Here is a 6,374-nt window from a genome sequence, read left to right as displayed (position 1 = left end):
GGAATGATCTGTAGCTTTTCCATTAAATAAAACTTATAATCATAAGCTCAACTGCAACCTTTTTGCCTTCTCACCCCACACACAATGTCTAACCAGTGTTACAAATATATAATCTCCCTTCGAATAATCTAGAGAAATATTATTGGCACAATACCATGTGTTATGAAAACCATGGGTCCAAAACCACGAACCCAAAACCACAGATCTAAACATTTTCTAGAATCTTCAAGAAGACATAATTTTACCTTATGCTTTTATTTTATTTATTTATTTGGTCTCACAAAAAACAATCATTTCCATCTATATTTAATTATTAATATTCCAAACACTAGGGAAAATGTGGAAATGGGAATCTCAGGGTGAACCTGGAGTGGAGATGAACATAGAGAATGGAACATGGTCCACATCAATAAAATAAAGTATTAGTAGGAGTGAACTCTCCAAAGCTTCTGGCGAGCATCACTCATCAAATCTTATAGGCTAATTAGTGCAAGAATTCAACAATGGCTAGAAATGAACACAAACAAAGTTTTAACATGGAATCTTAGGGATTAATTGCCATGGATGGCTTTATTGATCTCAAAGGTATGCCCATTCTCAGATCCAAAACTGGAAGAGGGAAGGCTTGTTCCTTCATCGTTGGTAAGCTTATGCAATGCAATGGTTTGTTTCACTTACATGGTTTATTCTCATCAATAATTAAATAAATACCAGTATGTTTTTATTTTCATTCAATACAAATTTCATATGAAATTGTTGAGATATTAATCTCATTGTCTGCAAGATGTCATAGTCAGTTCAATTTTTAGTTCATTTTATTCGAGCTTCACTCCGGTCATTTATTGTTGATGTCTCCAATGTAATTCTATTCAACTGATTTTGAATATTGAGAAGAGTTGTTCGTTGCATTCTATATTTTTGTTCATTCTCTGTTTATTTTTTCCTTTGTATTCTTTGTCATGGTATCAGAGCCCAAAATTGCATAAGACTCGAGAGGGAGCAGTATGTCATTAGAACTGATGACGCAAATGTTATGGAGAAGCTGGAGAAGCAAGTGAATTAAAAATAATAATAATAATAATAATTTAAGTGACGAAAGTGATTGAAATCTTTGCTTAACTTTGATGATAGTTGCAAAATTACAAAACTAAACAAAATTGCATTACAACACAACTAATCCACATTGAAAATTGTGTTGAACAGTTAACATGGGAAGTTGTTGTTTTCTACGTACTTGGAAAAAGAAATGAAATGAAATTATATGATATTTGAAGGTCCATGAGACTAAAAATAGTTTATGAGACCGTTAGTTCCCTGTTTTTTTCTTTTTGGAATTCATTCCTTTTCCAATTCAAATTGATGATGAGCTGACCCAACCTTCCAACAATCCCCTCGCTAAAAAGACAATGCCAAGAAATTGATGCTAACATGTTCTCATAACTTTCTCTGATGTGTTTAAATGCATCACATTCCAAAATGAAATGCTTTTCCGATTCCACAGCCCCAGACGTGAAAAATGTACACACCCATTCTTCCCAAACTTCTTTAGGCCTTTTCCACCGTCTTGTTTCACACCGAAGTTGATGTGAGTTCGTCCTTAATTGAGTAATAAGAACCTTTGCCCTCCACGAAATGTTAGCTCCAATGAACTCTTTTTGTTGTAAATCACACGTAGGGTTGAATTCCTCAATGTAATATTTCTTCTTTCTACCCAACTCTTTTCCCCACACCTTTTTACGAAATTTGTCCATAACAAAATCCTTTAGCTCCTTGTTATTTGTGGGACAGGCATTGAGGTAGATATTCCATTTTTGCATCCATGTGTAGTTTTGTTTCATCCATGTTTTCTTTCTTTCATTGATGCCTTCATTGAAGATAACATTAGGCCATCTACCTACTCTTATTTGTTCAATTATTTTTAGGTATCTTATGAGCCGCACCATAGAAATTTCTTCAATGGAATTTGATCTTGTTTCACTCAACATTATCTCATAAGGTACCGAACTTTTTATTTTGAACTTGCTCATGATCAAGCATTTTTGGATTTTCTCAATTTGTTTCCATTTTGAGACGAGATTGCCGCTAACCCACAATTCACACCCATATAGCATCACTGGACAAACTAGGAGTCCAAAAAGCACTTTAATCGTTTTCCAATCCCATAACTCTACCTCTCCACATTTGTTTTGAAGAGCATATAATGCTTTCCACCCTCCTAAAATTCTCTTCTTTCTGCAGTCCCCCCAATTGAGTTTGTTGTTTAATTCAATCCCAAGGTACTTGTACTCATTTACTTCTTCAAGAATGTTGTCTTCAAAGTAGAAAGTATGTTGGATCTACTTCCTTTTATTAGAAAAAATCATTATTTTGGTTTTGCTAGTATTGACTTGCATCCCCACTTCTCTACAAAAATGCTTAAGGGCATATAAGTACATTTGCAATCCATGGGCCGATTTAGAAATCAATACAATATCATCAACATATAAAAGAAGCTTTATCACAAACTCCCACAACCAAACACCATCTCCACCTTCCAGATTTAGCCACTCTTCCAATTTATCAATATATAGACCAAAAAGAGTGGGGGATAGAGGGCAACCTTGCTTGACTCCAATGTCGCTTCTAAAGCTTTCTCAAATACCTACTGAGGTTCTAATTTTGACTTTTACTTCTTCATAAAGTCTATGGATAATGACTCTATAATGCACATGAATTTCAAGTTCTTCCATTCTACGCCACAACTTATACCTAGGGACTGTGTCAAATGCTTTTTTGAAGTCAACAAAGCAGCAAAATACTTCTCCTTTGTCCTCCCAAACCTTTTCAACAATTTGTCTCAACATGATGCCATGATCCACTATAGAATTTTTCGGCCTAAAACCCGCTTGTCCTCTTGCCCTCTTTTCTTTTACTTCTACCCACTTGCTAATTCTGTCTTCTACCATGTTGTTGAAAAGCTTTGCAAACAAAGGATTGATCATAATTGTTCTATATTTGAATGGATTATTAATGTCTCCACTTTTAAAAAGGAGTATTGCTAGGCTAGTTGTCCAGTCTCTTGGGAATTCTTGCTGAATGATGTTGTTGAATATTTTCATGATGTGTGGTCCAAGAACGTTCTTTCCCCATTTTAGATACTCTGCTTGAAGTTCAACCAAGTCCTTTGCCTTTCCTATTTACAGCTTCTTAATTCCATTCTCCACCTCTTGTAATGTGAAGAGCTTTGAATTTGTGTTGATCTTAGGGGGGACTCCACCTCATATTCTTTCTCATAGAGTTGCCTTGCATATTCCAACCACTGATTGACTGTAATATTATTTTCAATTTGCTTCTTCCTTGGTTGCAGTTCCTACCAGAAAAGCTTGGATTATTCTTGCTTAAATATATTAACTCTTATCTCCTTGTTTGCATGACCTCATCTTTTTTCCTTTTTAGTATCTGCTTATATAAATTTACATTCATCTTCTCTTTTCCTATCCTTTTCAAGGTTCTCCTTGCCATTTTTCATACCTCATCAAACCAGGCATTTACAGGAAAACAATTTGATTCTCATTTCCTATTTTTTTCTCTTTTGAACTTCTCAAGTGCACTTAGGATTATATTTGTTATCTCATGGTTGTTGAAGCATTTGAAACCAGTTTTCTCCTTTTGAATTAATCTCTCTAACGTTGTCTTGAAGATAGTACCATTTTCTTGTGTTAAATAATTTTGCCCCTTGATAGTGATTGTCGAGAGCATTGGGTTTTCCTCCTGTGTTGCCTTTCTTCTAACCATGATAACCTTATAAAAATTGGGTTATGGTCTGATTTTAAGTCCCAAATATGCTATCCAATACTAACTTCATATATCTTTTCTATTAAGCTTTGTGAACACATCACATAGTCAACGACACTTGCCCCATTGTATGTGTTGCAAGTGAAGTTCCCAGACCTTTTCCATCTATCTAGACCATTGCAAATAATTAAGTTGAAAGCCCCACACAGTGTAAGCAACTCATCTCCAAAATGATTGCTAACTTTGTCATCTTCTAAACACCTCACCCATTGGGGATTCTCCTCTTCAGTGAGCCAAATAGGATTGTTATCCTCTTTGCAACAAAGGATGCTAGCTTGATTATTTGTTGTTCTAGCATTGAAATCTCCCACTAAAAGAACTTCTCCCTGCTGAGAGTATATGGCAGTATCTTGTTTTAAAGTTGCATATGGATCCTTGCTGTCAAGCCCCTTATTTTTGTAAGTTTTTGATACATGAGGGGCAAAATAGCATGTTGCAATTCTTATGTGATTCTCATTCTGTGATATTTTCAACCATAAATATTGTTTATTTGCATCTTCTTCAATTAACTGAATGTGACGGTCTTCTTTTTATCTCACTAAAACTAGTATTCCCCCATACCCTTTACCATTTTCTGCTACCTTGTTCCAAACTTCCAACTTCAAATAACTGTCAAACACAAGAGTTTTGCAACCATCATGCTCATGGCTTTCCATGAGACAGATTATGTCTCTACCTTCCGCAATAGGCACTAACCCAAGTCCCCTCCTCCAAGGGTAACCTCTACAATTCCAAAAAACTAAACTTAGGTAGACCTGGGTAGGATTTGACTCCTACGCAGTTTCGCACATAAGACTCAAATTTGAGTCTTCACCCCTTTTTGTCCATGCTACTCTTGTTGTTTTCGTCTCTATTATTGAATTCTCTGCTTTTTCTTTACTTTCAGCTTGATGCCCTGATTTTCCTGGAGGCCCAAACACTGTAATAATGGCTTTCTCATTGTACAACCATGCCCTTTTCCCTTCATTTCTTGTTGTTCTAATTTTCTCCACCTCATCCCTTCTCTCCTCTTGTTGTGTTTTGGTTAAATATTCATCGACGAAGAAGTATGAGCCTTTCAAGAGTTTATTTTTGCCCAAAATCTATTGTTTTTATTGTACGTTTGCCATGGTGACTTTTATGGGTCGAGGCCTCTCTTCACATATCCTCCCATCCCTTCTTGCTTGGCAAATTTTCCCTTTCCAATGTAGTTTCTCTTTCAAAAAGTCTCTTGTCAAATTGAGAGTACTTTCATGCTTCCCATAATCTCTCATTCCCCTGATAATAAAGTTTGTTTTTATGTCTTGTCTTTCTTTTTGTTCTATTTCTTTTGCTCTGTGATCACTTGCATCTTCTTCTTCCTCTATCCTTATGTAACCATTAGCGTCTTCAACTCTAGCTTTGATTTCTTTTGGACTATCTTTCCCACTGTTCATTTTTTCCTTCTCTTTGGAAATGTTTGTTTTTTTGTTGGAAATGTTTCTACCTGAGTTTGTTTAGAAATTATCACATCTATGTTTGTTGTTATTACTTCTTTCGTGTTTTTCCATTCTTGTTTTCCCGTCTCTAGAGCCTCTTGTAACATTGTTACCTTCTCTTTTAAAATTATATTGCCTTCCATTAGACATTGGTTTGCAACTGTGATCTCTGAAATTTTGTGGTCTCTTTCCTGTTCTTTGGCTTCCAAATTCTTCAGCCTTGTTCTGACCTTCATCAGTTCTTGGACATATAGATCTGATGACCAAGTAAGAGGTGTAGATGTGGGACTGTAAATGATTGATTCTTCCTTATTTTTGTTTCTCTTATTTATTTTCTTTCTCTTCTTCTTGATCTTGATCGGTTTTCTTCTCATTTGTCCCCATTTAAGGTGAGCAATCCTACATCATAAAATGCCCACATATTTCTTTGCGTTTACGCAAATCCACCTTCCTGTTTTGTCTGTTGAAGTAATTTTGACTTGACCCAAATGATTTGTTTCCACAAAATCTGAAATTTCCTTGCTCTTTATGCCTTGGCTCTTTTGAGCATTTTCCATGTTCTGAATGTTTACTTATTTAGAAGTTAACTGCCTCACTGCTCTGTGCTCAAGCTACCTCTGCTTCTGTGCTCACGAAACCCTGTTCATGAGCTTCTTGTTCATGCTGCCTATCCACTGTGCTCACAAAACCCTATCCTCTGCTTGCCCGCCTATTCACGCTACATGTTACCTGTGTTCATGCTGCCTGCATGTTCACGCCTGCCTGAGATGTCACCCTGTAATAAACCAATCATTACCCCCCATTACCCCTGGAAAACATCTATGCCAGATATGGATAGTGTCCCATGTATAATCAACCCATTTCATCCCTACATCACATAGATCTGCATCAACCAACCCCACACGGAAATTAGTTCGACCCCATGTATCTACTTTATATGCTGGTAAGAAAATGAATTATATTATATGAATGTTTCACCATGAAATTGGTTGGAATGAATGTTCATAATTGGATTTCAGTGCACTGTAAAATTGGAGCACGAATATCAAATTGGATCATGGGGTCAACATCAAATTTGGATAA

The 6,374-nt window shown here is 36.0% G+C and overlaps 1 pseudogene; it reads left to right on the top strand.

Moving 5' to 3' along the window:
• The first annotated feature begins 503 nt into the window (after positions 1 to 503).
• LOC149162839 (protein NRT1/ PTR FAMILY 5.2-like) overlaps positions 504 to 6,374 on the top strand; it is a 69,445-nt pseudogene continuing 63,574 nt past the window's right edge.

This window comes from Pinus tabuliformis, chromosome 5_2 (genome assembly GCF_031772625.1).
Source record: "Pinus tabuliformis cultivar Carrire ecotype Pingquan chromosome 5_2, CPIR1, whole genome shotgun sequence".
Taxonomy (NCBI): domain Eukaryota; kingdom Viridiplantae; phylum Streptophyta; class Pinopsida; order Pinales; family Pinaceae; genus Pinus; species Pinus tabuliformis.
The sequence above is the reverse complement of the archived record's forward strand: the minus strand, read 5'-3'. Positions and strand labels throughout refer to the sequence as shown.